The sequence below is a fragment of the Zalophus californianus genome, chromosome 9, assembly GCF_009762305.2.
Source record: "Zalophus californianus isolate mZalCal1 chromosome 9, mZalCal1.pri.v2, whole genome shotgun sequence".
NCBI classification, from domain to species: Eukaryota; Metazoa; Chordata; class Mammalia; order Carnivora; family Otariidae; genus Zalophus; species Zalophus californianus.
The window spans coordinates 51,354,268-51,371,378 of record NC_045603.1 but is presented as its reverse complement, the minus strand read 5'-3'; the positions used below and the strand labels follow the sequence as shown (position 1 = coordinate 51,371,378).

Below are 17,111 nucleotides of genomic sequence, written 5' to 3'. Positions count from 1 at the left end.
GATGATTTCATCGAATGTCCTCATTTTAGAGATGAAGACAGACAGACTCAGAAATTCTAAATAAACTTTCCCAAGGTAGCACATCTCACATTCCTGGCCCCAGGATTAGATGCCAGGGGTCCTGCCACCCTGCATGGTGACAAGCAAAACTGTGCCTTCCCTTTCTAAGAGCTCCTTAGGGGTAGTGAGTCCCAGGTAGGACCACTGAACAGCTCATTGATACTAGAGTCAGAATTATTATGCAGATAGGACCCCTGTATAACGCACTTGCGTAGCAGAGAGCACCATATAACAAACAATACCCCACGGAACCTCCCCATTCCTGCTTCGGGGAGTGGTCTGCATCTTGGTAGCATTTATCTTGCTTATAGAATCTCCTTAGACATCGTGGGGAGGAAGACCATTCTAGGCAATTCTGTGATAGTTCAACTTGCCTTTTTTTTTTTTTTTAAGTAATGTTTATGGCCAACATGGGGCTCAAATTCACCACCCTGAGATCAAGAATCACATGCTCTATGACTGAGCCAGCCAGGGATCTCCACATGAGTGGGTGAAGAGTCCTTCAAAAGCAAACTGGTCCTTTTTCATCCTTTTCCCATACTGGCCCTCCCCACCTTTGCCCCCATCTTTCCCTTCTAAATAAATGACATCTCTCCCTCCCTACCATGTTTCCTGCTTCTCTTAACACCCAGCAGCAGCCAGAGAATATTTGTAAAATGTCAATCAGATTACATCACACACTTGCTTAAACCCCTACTGCCCTTAAAATAAAATCTGCATTCGGGGCGCCTGGGTGGCTCAGTCGGTAAAGGGTCTGCCTTCGGCTCAGGTCATGATCTTGGGGTCCTGGGATTGAGCCCCATGTCCGGCTCCCTGCTCAGTGGGGTGTCTACTTCTCCTTCTCCCACTGCCCCTCCCCCAACTCGTGCTCTCTCGCTCTCTCTAATAAATAAGTAAAATCTTTAAGAAAAATAAAATAAAATCTGCATTCTTTACCATGCCTTACAAGGCCCTTTATGACCTAGCCCCTACCTACCTTGCTGATCTTGGCTCCTACCGTTGCCCTATTCAATCACCATATAACAGCTCTGCTCTCTCTTGCTCTGTCCCTTAAATATGCCAAGCTCAGTCCTGAGCTCCTTTGTTGTTCACTCTGCCTGGAATATTCTCCCCAGGGTTTCTCTCAACTGGTTCCTCGATTCAGGTTTTAGTTCAAATGTCACCTTCTCAATGAGGCCTTCCCTGGCCATCCAAATGAAAGTAGCCCCCCTCCCACTATTATCCTCTAACTATTACCCTGTTTTATCTTTTTCATGTCACTTACTATCTTCTTTGTCTCCCTCATCTAGAATGTCAGTTTCTCTCACTCTCTCTCTTTTTTTCCTAAGATTTTATTTATTTATTTGACAGAGAAAGAGACAGCAAGAGCAGGAACACAAGTAGGAGAAGTAGGAGAGGGAGAAGCAGGCTCCCCGCTGAGCAGGGAGCCCGATGCGGGGCTCGATCCCAGGACCCTGGGATCATGACCTGAGCCGAAGGCAGACGCTTAACGACTGAGCCACCCAGACACCCCTCTCTCTTTTTTAAAGATTTTTATTTTTAAGTAAGCTCTACACCCAATGTGAGGCTCAAACTCACAACCCCAAGATCAAGAGTCCCATGCTCTACCCACTGAGCCAGCCAGGTGCCCCTAGAATGTCAGTTTCATCAGAGAAAGGGCTGTGTCTGTTTAGTTCATGGCTGCATCCCTAATGCCTGTCTATCCCAGCCTGGCCCAGGTTGGGGTCTCAAAAATATGTATTGAATGAATGAATGGTACCTTCGATGTACACAGGCTGTGCACATCCAATGTTGTTGCAGATTTTGATCATTGACTTAGATGATTAACTAAACAATCTTGGCTTTCAATATCCAGCATCCCAAATGCTGGGGTTATTATCTCAAACACTGTCAATTGTCACTATTGACTTCACCTCTCAAGTGATAGACAATATTTGCTAGTTGACAATGGAATATGTGTAATTTCAAGAGACTATTTTATAAACAAATGTGTGCGGGGCCCCTGCCCTCTGATGACGACTATCCTAATTTTATTGGATTGGGGGCTGATAATTTTTTTTAGCCTCTAAATTCAGTAAATACCTCCTCTCCCCCATCACATTTATACAAGCTGCCATCTCGAACAGAGAAGCAATCATGTTCTTTGAAAAACAACTAGTTAACTCTCAACACTTTTACATAAATTTTTAACAACCTCAAAAGTAAAATCAACATTCGTAAGTAATAGAATAAGGTGAACTACAATGATCATGTGAGCAAGAAACAAAAGGCTGGTCCATGAGCAGACAAAAATGTCTTGCTTCAATTTGGGGTGTGGGTCAGGAAGGTGCTGGTGGGGGGAGACGACATCTTTTTGTACTGATCACCAATCCCCAAAGGACTAAAGAGTCTTGCTGATAGAATTCTATCCAGGATAAAAGAGGAGGGAAACTTTTCTAAGAATGCTCACCATCCTAGACATTTCTGCTTTTTTCTCCCAAGGAATGTGAACTATCTTGTTTTACATTTTTTTAATTTTATCATTTAATCCATTTGCACGGCACTGTTGCAGAACATTTGAAAAACACATTCCAAAGCAGAATTCACTGGAAGGAAAGCCATTGGCTTCAAAATCCAGTGTCCAGCAGGGCCCTGGACCTAGTGGGCACTCAGTAAGTATACTAACCAGATCCAGAAGTCCGGAAAGGGTCCCAAAAGGAGATCAAGCCCTAGATCCCAATGGCTCAGTCATTGCTTTGAGAGCTCTAAAACAATACGAATTGAAGTTTCCACACGTACACACTCAAGAATTTTCCTAGACAGAGACCAATAGACCACATGCTATTACTGTCAGAAGCCCATAGTGAGGCTTAGATGTAAAGATAGTGGGCAGGTTTGCTGCAGACGAACAGAACATTGACTTTTCTAACCATTCTGTACACATTGCGTCCGTAAAATGGAGGTTATGGTGTGTGTCTGTCCCTGGATCTCCCCTGAGGGGTAGGGATTCCAGACTCTTGAAAGTCTCAGGTGGTGTTTGTGTTGTTGCCAGGTGGGGACCAAAGGCAAAAAGCAGTTGTTCCCGTGATTAGGTCCAGATTAAGTACAGCTTTATGGGCCAGGGCTGACATCTTGAATCCTAGCCTTCGGCAGATCAGCAGATGCCGCAATTCGCGGAGGGCAGGGATAATTGATTCTCTTGCTACTGGCCGCGGAGGAGGGGAGCAGCTGCGGTCTGCAACTGTTGAGGCAGATCGATTTCAAAGGAGGCCTGGTTCGAAGAAGCCCGTTGCAGGAGCCGGGCCAAAAGAGAGAGGCGTGGGTGACCACGGTGATTCCCCAGGGTGACACTCGACCTGAACCCAAGGAGTGAGAATCACACCCTGGTTCTCGATTCTGAAGTTAATCATTCACAGCGGCAGCAGCAAGCCTCTGGCTTGAGCAAGTACAAAGTACAAAGAAATGGAAGGAATGCCACCCCCACCCCTCCTCCACCCCACCCCACCCCACCCCCCTCGCGGGCCCCAACCTAGAACTTCCTTTCTGCGGAGAGACAGTGACCCGCACTAGACATGGATCTATAGTCTCCTCTTCTTCCAGGGCATACATTTCCCAGCCTCCCTTGCGTTAAGGGTGGCCACGTGACCGAGCTCCTGCCAATGAAACATGAGTAGAAGTGGCCCTTCTCAGGCCTGGCCCCCACACCTCCCACCCCAGCCGCCGCTCTCTCTTCTCACCCACTGGCTGGGTGGAGACAGCTTTGGGCAGCTGGGGGGGTGGGGAGCCATGGGTGGAAGGAGCCAGGCCCTGAATGACTACCGTCCATGGAGTAGGATTTGGGGATTCCCTACGACAATTAACGTACCCTAAATAACACTTCTGGGACTGCGACTGCTAGAAACCCTTCCCTGACAGAGGCTCACAGTCTCACTGAGGGAGTTGCTGGTGGGCCAGAGGTGGTTCCAAACGCGGGAGCTGCCTTCAGGATGCTTGCGCTGCAGGGCGTCCTGGCTTCCCTTCTGCACCCCCTTCCGGGGCTGCTGCCAGGGGAGAGGCAGCCTCCTCCACCAGGCGGGGTGAAGGCACTGGGGCTTCTCTCTATCCAGGAGCATGCTGGGAGAGTCTTTGGCTCCGCCCCCATGCCTTCTCAGTCCAGGGAAATGCTGGGAGAGTCTTTGGCTCCGCCCCCATACCTTTCCCTTCCAGCCTGGGGTGTGTGTCTGTGGGTGTTTGCCTGTTTGCTCATTTTTAAACGTGTGTGTTATAATATATAAAACAAAAAATTTGCCATTTTTACCATTTTCTTGTTTTTCTTCCTTGTATTACATTGTAGGACCCTAGGCCTTGGTAAGGATCACATCCCCGTTCAACTTGGGTCAATGACAATTTTCTTTTTAATTTATTAAAAGATTTTATTTATTTATGTATTTATTTATGTATTTATGTATTTATGTATTTATTTATTTATTAGAAAGAGAGGGAGAGAGAGTGTGCACACAACTGTGGGGGGTGGGGGGAGAGGGACAAGCAGACTTGGGGCCGAATGTGGAGCCCACAACCCTGAGATCATGACCTGAGCGGAAATTAAAAGTCAGAAGCTCAACCAACTGAGCCACCCAGATGCCCCTTTTCCTTTTCTTTTCTCCTTTCTTTTCTTGCCAAATGTAAGCTCTATGCCTAACATGGGGCTTGAATCCATGACCCTGAGATTAAGAGTCACAATGCTCTACCAACTGAACTAGCCAGGCCCCCCCAGAGACATTTTCCACAGCTACTTTTCCTCACACCTCCCAACGTAGTATATGGTGGCCATCCTTTCTTTCCCCTCTCTCTGTTTCCAGAATAGCCTCTAAACTCCACCAGTGCCGGAGCTGTAGATGGGCACTTCATCATGTGTGTGGGGCTGGCTCCCACTGTACAAAAAATTCCAAAAGGTACCTCGTTTTCATTCGCCCCCTAGCACAAACCTTAGGGTGTAATGAGCCTTTTCTGAGTGAACTAACAGGAAGTAGCCAGGCACTTAGGGAGTCTCAAAGAGAAACATGAGGACAGTTGGTGAGGATTCAGTTTTGCTTCCAGAGGAGGTTCTGGTTAGGACATGTTTATACCCACTCCAGAATTCAGTGACCCAGAAATCACAATGTGTATGTGGATAGCAGCTTCTCTCTTGCTTCTCCCCCACTGACAACTTTTCTACCAAAATTACTCCCCACTTTTTTTTGAGATTTTCATTTTTTTTTTAACTACTCTCTATACACAACGTGGGGCTTGAAATCATAACCTGGAGATCAAGAGTTGCGTGCACCATGACTGAGCCAGCTGGGCACCCCTATTCACGACTCTAGACACCCGCTTCTAGAAAAGCCATCTTTCACTGTTGCTGTTGAAGCATCCAGAGTTCCACTGGGGCACAGTTGTTTTTTTTTTTTTTTAATTTTTTTTTTATAGATTTTATTTATTTATTTGAGAGAGAGAATGAGATAGAGAGAGAGCACGAGAGGGAAGAGGGTCAGAGGGAGAAGCAGACTCCCTGCTGAGCAGGGAGCCCGATGCGGGACTCGATCCCGGGACTCCAGGATCATGACCTGAGCCGAAGGCAGTCGCTTAACCAACTGAGCCACCCAGGCGCCCTGGGGCACAGTTTTTAGCACATATTAGAAAAAGACTCCTTCTCTGGCATCTGCAGCCTCGCCCCAAGATCCCTAGCTTGCCTCGTGAAGGAAGGCTGGATTTTAGCCTCCATCTAGACCCCAGCCAGGTGCTTTGTGCAGTGCCCAACTTGCACACCTACAGTGCTGGCCCCTTCCATCTGACTACTGAAGTTTTCCTCCCAACATTGCCATGAGTTACAACCAGTCCCTCCCTCCTCCAGATCAGCAGTGTCATCCTGGGGGCCCAAAGGCATAGGCTTAGGGATCGTAAGGTGATTGGAAGTAGAGGTGACTTGAGTTACACTGTGTCAAATAGAATTCTATGGACTGACCTGAGAACACAACTCTCTCAACATCATCATTCCTATGGGGGAAATGTATTCCTAGGTCTTTTCAAAAAACCAACTCAGAAAAAGTCATAGGGCTTGACTATAATGCATTTGACTTCCTTCTCATCCTTAGGCTTGTGAATGTCTGTGGTTCACTCTAACTTTGGCCGTGGCAAGCTCAGATTTGCTCTTGGCTCCCTCAGACTTTGCCCTATGAGTTGCACAAACTGTGAAGAATAGATTTCTGGATGTAATGTTTTCTTTGAAACTTGAACTCCACACAGAGGATGTATCTTTGTCAATGACTGATTTAATTAAAAAGTGGACAGGCACTGATTATATGCATTTCTCTCTTGCAATGCTTATTTTGGTGTCTTCCTAAAAACTGATGTTTTGTGGCTGATGGGTAAGGAGAACAGATGTTCCAGCGTGGCCTTTTCTCCTTGATATTTCTCATCTGGGCATCATCATAATATCAAGGGACAAACAAAGCTGAACTCAACACCATCACTTGACCTCCTTTCTGATTTATGAATTCTCCTGCGACCATGCAATTGGAGAAGGCCGGTTCTGAAGTGTGTTTTGAATGTTAATGTCTTTTCATACTGGTCTCTTTTTTTGGTCAGCCACCATGTGTGTGTCTCCCTTAACTTGCTGACTAGAAAACTGAAACATACTTCTAGCTGGCAGCCAGCAACAAAGGGAAAAATTGTCTAAAGAGCTATTTAGCTGCCTGCATTGCCCCCCACCCCTCCCCCACCAACACCCCCTCACTTACATGAACAACCATCACAAGAATCTAAGCTGCTTTTGTATTAATGTCGGTCATGGCATTTCTCACAGGGTTCTGTGAGCACTGAAACAGTAAGGATTCTGCCATCTCGGAGTGTACTGTTCTGCCGGAAGAGGAGTTTGAGGGGTGTCTCCCATCCTCTGGCAAGCCAGATTCCAGGTTAAAAGAAGTGTCTAGAAACCTGGCTCAAGGTTATGTCCTTTTAACTCTGTCTGCTTCCTGGCTCCTTGGAAGCCAATCAGGATGGGTTCAAGGAATTGGCAGTGACTTCATCTGAAAGCATTTTCCCGAAACATGTAAATATTTATACCTCAGGGGACGCTCTGACTCCAGAAAGGCTGACCCCCAGCGGGTGCTCTGTGGAGGTGAAGCAGAACCCACAGGACACGCTCAGGGGAGACAACGTCTTACCTACCTGTCAAGAGAATTTTGAATTCCAGTGACAGGAACGATCCATAATAGGAAAGTTCTGTAGCAATGAGAAGCAGGGGGGTGGAAACCAGGCAGCGCCTGAAGAGTCGGGCTTCCAGATGTTAACTCGCTGGTGGAGGAGGCTCCTGGAAATATCCTTACCAATGGCAGTTGGTCTCTGAGTTTGTCCTGCTCTATGCTTTCTAATGGCATGCTGCAGATGTTGGGCCGTGAGAGCCCTGGACAGAGAAAAGAGGTGGTCAAGTGTTCAACACAAGGCTTCAACAGAGGACTTTAGGGCCACCTGGCGACAGGAAATGAGAACACCCCCCTCAAACCCGGACCCGCCCCTGGGAAGCCTCGCTATTACCTGGCAATGGAAGCAGAAGCGGAGGCAACCGAGTTCTGTCTGGAGAATCGCTGGCCGGGCTGAGGCTTCTGCGTGAATAAGCTTCCCTATCATTCAGCACTTTCTTAAGACACCTGTGCTTTTTGGCTGCCACGAGGGGGGAAAAAAGCCAAGCTCTTGGCAGCCTCCTCTGCTCTGGCGTTAACAGCATCACGCCAGTCACTTCCAGAGATTTATGACACTTTCTTTGTGTGGTTCCCATGCAGACATTAAAACACAAGATGAATTTTGTTCAAACGGTCTATCTTCTCTTGTAGTTTTTGAGATTCTGCTGGTGCTAGAATCACTCGCTTTATTCTTTCTGACAGCTAGAGGCCAAAAGGCTCAGAATTCATAGATTATGACGTTTATAAACTTCCTGTTACTCCAGATTTGTCCCGGTTCCCACTTTAACTTCTCTCATGCCTCCCTGAACCTTTCTTTCATGGATGGTATCACAGTTTTTAACTGTAGATTTATGTGTGATTATTTATTTTACATCTTTCTCCCATTAGACTGTAAACTTTATGAGAGGACAAGCCACATTTGTTTTGCTCATACTGAATCCCAACACCAAGCACAGAGAATGACATATGGTTGGGATCCAGTAAATATTTATTAAACGAATGCACAAGTGAATGAATGAATAAATGAATGAATGAAGCTTGAAGAGCCCAGAGAATAAGTCTAGTGCCATCACTTAGTAGATTAAGACACAAAACTAAAATGATTCATCTAAGTCTATGAAGCTTGCTTTTTTTTTTGCTTTATGTATATGAAGACACATTGAATTTGTCAGTTAATTTCAAATTATTAATTAAACATATATTCTGTTGTATTAGGGGATCCAAAGATGAATAAAATTCAAATCCTATTTTTAAAAAAAACAGCAGTTAGGGCGCCTGGCTGGCTCAGTCAGTGGCGCATGCGACTCTTGACCTCAGGGTTGTGGGTTGGAGCCCCATACTGGGTGTGGAGAGGACTTAAAAATAAAATCTAAAAACAAAACCAAAACAAACCAGCAGTTAAACTGTTAGGATAACAATAGTGACTATTCCTTAAGTGCTTACCAAGACATTATTTCATTTAATACTTACAACAGTCCTATGAAGTAGATCTTATTGTCCCCATTTAACAGATATGGAAAGGTGAACTCAGTAATAATATTGGTAAATTGTATTAAGCTTTTACTAGGTGCCAAAATTGTTCTACATGTTTTACCTCCATTTATAAGCACATTTAATCCTCAAGGCTTGACTAGGGAAGGAGCCACTTCCAAGCTCACTCATGTGACTGTGGTCAGGACTCAGGTCCTCACTCACAGTTAGCCAGAGACAGTTCCTTGCTAAATGGGCCTCTCTATGGTGGTAGTCACAACATGGCAGCTTGCTTTCCCCAGAGCAAGGGCTGAGAGAGACAGAGATCAAAGTGAAAGTCTTGGTAATGTAATTTCAAAAATGAGTTCCCATCATTTAATTATTGCTGTTTTCTATTCATTTTCCATTCTAGTCACTAGGTCCAGCCCATACTCAATAGGAGGATATTAAATAAGGGCATGAATACCAGGAGGTGGAGATGACAGGTCATCCTAGAGACTGCCTACCACAGCAAGGTTAATTTAATAACCTAAAGTCAATCAGTATAATTTGCCATATAAATAGTACAAAGAAGAAAAATATGATCACTTCAACAGATGAATAAAGTATTTGTGATATTCATTGATGATTAAAAAAAAAACCTTAGGGCGCCTGGGTGGCTCAGTCGTTAAGCGTCTGCCTTCGGCTCAGGTCATGATCCCAGGGTCCTGGGATCGAGTCCCACATCGGGCTCCCTGCTCTGCGGGAAGCCTGCTTCTCCCTCTCCCACTCCCCCTGCTTGTGTTCCTGCTCTCGCTGTCTCTCTCTCTCTGTCAAATAAATAAATAAAATCTTTAAAAAAAATAAAATAAAATAAAATAAAAAAATAAAAAAAAACCTTAAACTAGAAATGGAAGGTACTGTTCTTTTTTTTTTTTTTTTTTAAGTAGGCTCCATGCATGAGGCCCAACACAGGCGGAACTCAGGACCCTGAGATCAAGACCCAAGCTGAGACCAAGAGTTCCGCGCTTACCAGACTGAGCCACCCTGGTGCCTCTGGGATTACTCTTATTCTGATAAAGACATGTGATAGATTGCATTAATAGCCTTACTTTCTCACTCCTCCTGTACCACACCCTTTGCCACATGACTTTACAGGGTCCTCCCATCATGGGCAAAGTTACTGTTGATTGGATTGAGTCATATTTGGCAATAATATTTGGGATATTAGCACATGTGCTGCCAGCAAAGCTCGTAAGTGGGATTGCCTACTTCAGTTTGTTCTACTATTTAACATGAGAAGGATCAACCCAAGCTAGCCCACTGGCTCCAGAGCTTATTTTTAAAAGTCGGGGGTGGGAGGTGGGGAGCGGGTACACCTGGATGGCTCAGTAGGTTGAGCGTCTGCCTTCAGCTCGGGTCATGATCTCAGAGTCCAGGGATTCAGCCCGGCATCGGGCTCCCTGCTCGGCAGAAAGCCTGCTTCTCCCTCTCCCACTCCCCCCTGCTTGTGTTCTGCTCTCGCTGTCTCTGTCACTATCTGTCTCTCTCTCTCTCTCAAATAAGTAAATAAATAAAGTCTTTAAAAAAAAAGGTAACATTTGTAATGGTATGAAAAATAATCAAATACCTAGGAATAAAACAAAATATTTTTTTTTAATCTATTTGACAGAGAGAGCAAGAGCAGGGACACAAGCAAGGGGAGTGGGAGAGGGAGAAGCAGGCTTCCCGCCGATCAGGGAGCCCCGATGTGGGGCTTGATCCCAGGACCCTGAGATCATGACCTCAGCCGAAGGCAGATGCTTAACGACTGAGCCACCCAGGCACCCCAAAACAAAAGATTTTTAACGTCTCTGTACAGAAAACTATTGAGAGAAACTAAAGAAGCTATATCTTAAAACAAACAAAATACAAAAAAGGAGGGTTATATCATGTTCATGGATTAGAAGACTCTATGTTTTATTTATTTTTATTTATTTATTTTATAGATTTTATTTATGTATTTGACAGAGAGAGCACGAGCAGGGGGAGCGGCAGGCAGAGGGAGAGGGAGAAGCAGGTCTCCCACTGAACAGGGAGCCCAATGTGGGGCTCGATCCCAGGACCCCGGTATCACAACCCAAGCCAAAGGCAGACGCTTAACCAACTGAGCCACCCAGGTGCCCCAAGACTCTATATTTTAAATATGTCAGTTTTCCCCAAATTGATCTCCCCAAGTGCAGTCCCAATAAAATTCCCAAAAGGGCTTTTGTGAAAATTTACATATTGATTCTGAAATATGTTTGAAAATGCAAAAGGGCCAAGAATAGCTAAGCCAATCTTAAAAAAACAATATGGAAAGATTTAATTTTCTCAAAAAAGTTAAACCAATGTAATTATTATACAATAATATTAAATCAATATAAGTAATTATAAACCAGGGCAACTGGCTGGCTCAGTCAGTGGAGCATGTGACTTGATCTCAGGGTTCTAAGTTCAAGCCCCATGCTGGATATAGAGATTACTTAAAAGTAAAATTTTAGGGTGCCTGGGTGGCTCAGTCAGTTAAGAATCTGCCTTCAGCTTGGGTCATGATCCAGGGGTCCTGGGATAGAGCTCCTCATATGGCTCCCTGCTCAGTGGGGAGTCTCTGTCTCTTTTCCCCTGCCCCGCCCCTCTGCTCCCGTGCTCGCATGCCCTCTCTCTCTCACTCTCAAACAAATAAATAAAATCTTAACAACAACAACAAAAAAACATAAAGAGGGGCGCCTGGCTGGCAGTAGGTAGAATATCTAACTCTTGATCTTGGGGTCATGAGTTCAAGCCCCATGATGGGCAAAGAGTTTACTAAAAAAATAAATAAATAAATAAATAATAAATAAATAAATAAATAAATAAATAAATAAAGAGGTCAGTACACACTCCCAAGAATGACTAAAATTACAAAGACTGAAAATATCAAATGATGACTATGGAACAGCTAGAACTCCCATAAGTTGCTGGTGGGAGTGTAAATTACCACAACTACTTTGAAAACTGTTTGGTAGTATCTACTAAAGGTGAACATATGTATGTACTATAACCTATTATCTCCACACCTACGTATATCCTGAATGAGTAAGCATATGTTCACCAAAAGTCATGTACAAGGTGTTGATAACATTATTTATAATAGCCAAAATTTGCAACAATCCAAAGCCCATCAGTAGTCAAACAAACTGTGGTAGTCATACAATGGAATATTACACAACTATATATATATATATGATTCCATTTATATTAAATTGAAAATCGGGTAAACCGAATCTGTGTTGTCAAAAGTCCATAAAGTGGTTCCCTTTGAGGAAGGGGAAAGGGATCGTGATTGGGAGGGTGCCTGAGAAGCTTGATGTTGCTAGTGTTTTTTAATCTAAGTGGTGGTTGCATGGGTGTATTTATTTTGTGATGATTCATTGAACTGTACTCCTAAGAGTTATGTGCTTTTACGCATGTAAATTATACTTCAATCGTAAGTCTTCACTAGTGAGTTGCTGGGCTGAGCGCAGGGGAATGCCAAGGTCTGATTGGCTGAAGCCTGGACACCTCAACCAATCACTGTGGCAAGGGTGACGAGACATCTTGACTGATTGTACGCAAGTATTTTTCCACAGGGGTACTGTTGGCATTTGGGGAAGATAGTTCTTCACGGTGCAAGACCGTCCCACAGCACCCCTGGCTCCCCAAACATTAAATGTCACTAGACACCTCATCCACACACACCAATTCCCAATTTGGAGTGGTGGGGGAGCCCATTCTGCTTTGTCTGAAAACAATCCTTTTACACGGATTGGGACCAACTCTTGGAGCTGAAGTAAATCCCACCAAAGTCAAAAGGCTGATACATAATAAAGGAGGGTGCAGTGGCTTTGGGGAGAAAACAACAAAGGCCACTACATACTGATGAAAAACAGGGACTGAAACAAACATTAATCACCCCCCTTCTGTCTGCTCCAGCGTCTTTCATTTCTTTAAGAGGGAAATTCAATCTTCCGGGGGGAAGTAGTGTGTTCAGTGAGTGAAAATACTTATTTAATTGCTTTGATTGTTGAGAAACAGGTAAATGAAAATAATTGGTGACCTGGACGGCTTTTCTTTATTTGCAAGTTAGTCTAATATCTTAAGTGTCTATAAACTTGCGTCTGCTCAGAAAGGAGTTAATTTGACACATGCTGTTGTGAATGTACACTTAGCCTCTGAAAACTAATTTAAATCACAAAAAAGGGGCGCCTGGCTGGCTCAGTCGGTTAAGCGTCTGCCTTCGGCCTCAGGTCATGATCCCAGGGTCCTGGGATCGAGCCCGGCATCGGGCTCCCTGCTCGGCGGGAAGCCTGCTTCTCCCTCTCCCACTCCCCCTGCTTGTGTTCCTGCTCTCGCTATCTCTCTCTCTGTCAAATAAATAAATAAAAATCTTTTTAAAAAGATAAAATAAATCACAAAAAATTGGGGCTCCTGGCTGGCTAAGTCATTAGAGCATCTGACTCTTGATCTTGAGGGCAGTGAATTTAAACCCTACGTTGGGCATGGAGCCTACTTGAAAAAAAGTTTTTTTAATTTAAAAAAATGATCATTTTTGGGGAGCCTGGGTGGCTCAGTCAGTTGAGCATCTGACTCTTGATTTCGGCTCAGGTTGTGACCTCAGGGTCCTGGGATCAGCCCCAAGGCAGGCTCTGCGCTCAGCGGGAGTCCGCTTGAGGATTCTCTTTCTCCCTCTCCTGCTGCCCCTCCCCCGACTCACGTGTGTGTGTGTGTGTGTGTGTGTGTGTGTGTGTGTGTGTGTGTGTGTGTGCGCGCGCGCGCGCATAAATGAATAAATAAATCTTTTCAAAATGATCTTTTTGATGAAATGTGGGAACATGGAAAAAGATCAATGCTATTATGCAAAGTAGAGGACACAGGATACGCAGGGGCATGCACACTATGAAGGCAAATATATAAACCGTGAGTGCCTCTGACCAAGGATGGAAAGATGTTTTGCAAAAAGAATTGGTAGTGATCGTTTTCTCTTTTCTCAAAATGATCCCTAAAACTGTTGCATGGCCTTCTATGAATGACAAACTAAAAAAGAAGGGAAAGCCTTTCTTCCCTTGGAAAAAATCCCATTTTTCCTAGAAAGTACCATAGTTGAAGCTCTACTCTGATGAGGTTCTTTTTTTTTTTTTTTTTTAGATTTTATTATTTTTTTGACAGAGAGAGACAAAGCAAGAGAGGGAACACAGGCAAGGGGAGGGGCAGAGGAGGAGGGAGAGGCAGCCTTCCAGCGGAGCGGGGAACCCAATGCAGGGCTCGATCCCAGGACCCCGAGATCATGACCCGAGCCGAAGGCAGACGCTTAATGACTGAGCCACCAGGCACCCCCTCTGATGAGGTTCTTTAAAAAGGACTAGTCCACTTCATCGGCTGTGCTGTTGGGAATTCTGGCTTCTAGTTCCAGCCCTGGGGACAGACTGATGATAGACCTCATGCATGTCCTGGAAGTTTTCCATGTATGAAGCTGAGAACGGTCCCACCTGCTGCTGCCATTTACCTCAACGAGGTACATTTAATGCCCAGGAAGCTCACTGTGGTATTTCGTATTACTGTCTTTGAGACATTGGTGTTTATGAAGGAGAAAGAAATAGTATGAGTGCTGGCGTGTTGTTAGAAGTGAATTACTTTAACCAACTTTATTGTGCGGCTTCCATATGCAATGGACAGTATTTGGACTTATGAGGTATACACAAAAATGTCTAAATTACGGTTTCTGCCTTCAAGGAGCTTAGAATCTTATAATGATAAAAAATATCTAATATTTATTAATGGTTTACAATGTTACAGGCACTAGGCTTTATGTACATTCATTCTGTACAAATTAATTATGTATTATTTATCATTAAGATGTATTAATTAATATGTAATGAATTTATTTAATCCCAACAACATCCTAGGGAGGTGAGGATTATTAGCATTGTTTTATTTTATTTTTAAGTAAGCTCTACACCCAGTGTGGGGCCTGAACTCATGACCCTGAGATCAAGAGTCCCATACTCTACTGAGTGAGCCTGCCAGGGGCCCCTATTAGCATCATTTTAAGAAAAAAGTAAATTATGCAGTGCCTAGCTGGCTCAGTTGGTAGAGTGTGAAACTCTTGATCTCAGGGTCATGAGTTCAAGTTTCATGTTGGGTATAGAGATTACATACATACCTACACAAATAAATAAATAAAAAGACAAACTTAAAAAAGAAAAGTACATGTTCTTTATCACTCTCCTATACTGTTGCCCATGGATTAGTGTAACTGTCTTCCTCAGCTAGCTTGTAACCAATTAACCCTGTACATAGGTTCTGATCTATGGAATGATACTTTTTTTTTTTTAGTTCATGTCTTTTATTATTAACCCATATACAATTACTTGTCTTCTGGTTTGTTGTAGCAATAGGTCAGTCAACATTTGCCACAATAATGTCTGTCAAAGCAGTGCCCAGGTGGCTCAGTCTTTGGGTGTCTGCCTTCAGCTCAAGTCATGACCCCAGGGTCTTGGGATCGAGTCCCACATCGGGCTCCCTGCTCCGTGGGAAGCCTGCTTCTCCCTCTCCCACTACCCCTGCTTGTGTTCCCTCCCTCTCTCTCTGTTGAAAAATAAATAAAATCTTTAAAAAAAAAAATGTCTGTCGAAGTGACTAGCCATAAAAACTCCAGCACCACACTCATCTGAAGGGCACTCCCGATGAAGGCAACTGATTTTGCCATTCTCATCCATCTTATAGTATTTCAGGATGGCCATTTTAACCTTCTTTCTCTTATGCTTATTCTTCTTGGGAGTGGTATAAGACTTCTTCCTTTTCTTAGCACCACCACGAAGTCTCAACACAAGATGAAGAGTGGACTCCTTTTGAATGTTGTAGTCAGACAAAGTAGGTCCATCTTCCAGTTGCTTGCCAGCAAAGATCAGTCTCTGCTGATCAGGAGGAATTCCTTACTTATCGTGAATCTCGGCCTTTACATTTTCTATTGTATCCGAGGGTTCAGCCTCGAGAGTGATGGTCTTTCCCATAAGGGTTTTCATGAAAATCTGCACCTTGGTGGAGGTTCCACCACAGATGGTGGATCGGAAAGGCAAAGTTTATTCATTTTTTTAAAATAATCTCTACATCCAACATGGGGCTCAAACCCACAACCCCAAGATCAAGAGTGGTGCATTCCACTGACTTAGCCAGCAAGACACCCCACACAAGGCTGTGCTTTATCCTGAGAACTTATTCATCTTCTAGCTGCAATTTTATACCCTTTGTCCAACATCTCTGAAATTGTCAGTTGATCTAGAATGGTGGGATAAAAGTCATCACATTTAGTTTGCAATTAGGTGTTTTAATATCTGTTATTTTGGGGAAGGGAACGATGAACAACGACCAAATGTCATTAATAAACAATCTTTTCTTAGTGTTATAACTTTGCATTGTCAATTTTTTTTAAAGATTTATTTATTTGTCAGAGAGAGAGAGAGGGAGAGAGTGTGCAAGGAAACAGAGGGGCAGAGAGAGAGGGAGAGAGAGAGAATCCTCAAGCAGACCCCTTGCTGAGCACAGAGCCCCATGTGGGGCTCAATCCCAGGACCCTGAGGTCATGACCTGAGCTGAAACCCAGAGCCCACCACTTAACCCACTGAGCCACCCAGATGGCCCGATGTTGTCAATTAAAATATTTGTCTTTTTTCCAGAAGGGATTATAGGTTAAAGACCAGCTAAAAGGAGAATAGGATACAAAACTAGGTCTTTTTTGTGTTCTGGCTCTTCTTCCTTTTTTTTTTTTAAGATTTTATTTATTTAGGGGCACCTGGGTGGCTCAGTCGTTGAGCGTCTGCCTTCCTTAACGACTGAGCCATCCAGGCGCCCCTGTTCTGATTCTTCTGATCTACACCCCGTTTATGTCTCCTAAAGTCACAGACTCTCAAGTTTAGAAAGAATCTTAACTCCCCACTCAGTGGGAAATTGGCTTGAGATTCTCTCCCTCTGCCCCTCCCCCCATGCTCTCTTAAATAAATAAATAAATCTTTAAAAAAAGAAAGAGGGGTGGGGTACCTGGGTGGCTCAGTCCTTAAGCGTCTGCCTTCAGCTCAGGTCATGATCCCAGGGTCCTGGGATCGAGCCCCGCATCGGGCTCCCTGCTCCGCGGGAAGCCTGCTTCTCCCTCTCCCACTCCCCCTGCTTGTGTTCCCTCTCTCGCTGTGTCTCTCTCTGTCAAATAAATAAATTTAAAAAAGAAAAGAAAAAAAGAAAAAAAGAAAGAAAATGGGGAGCCTGGGTGGGTCAGTCCATTGGGTGTCTGCCTTTGGCCCAGGTCATGATCTCAGGGTCCTGGATTGAACCCCTCATTGGGCTCCCTGCTCATCAGGAAGTCGGCTTCTCTCTCAACCACCCCCCCACTCATGT

The 17,111-nt window shown here is 44.3% G+C and overlaps 1 pseudogene; it reads right to left on the bottom strand.

Moving 5' to 3' along the window:
* Window positions 1–15,090: 15,090 nt before the first annotated feature.
* On the bottom strand, window positions 15,091–15,796 carry LOC113922382 (annotated as a pseudogene).
* Window positions 15,797–17,111: the final 1,315 nt, after the last annotated feature.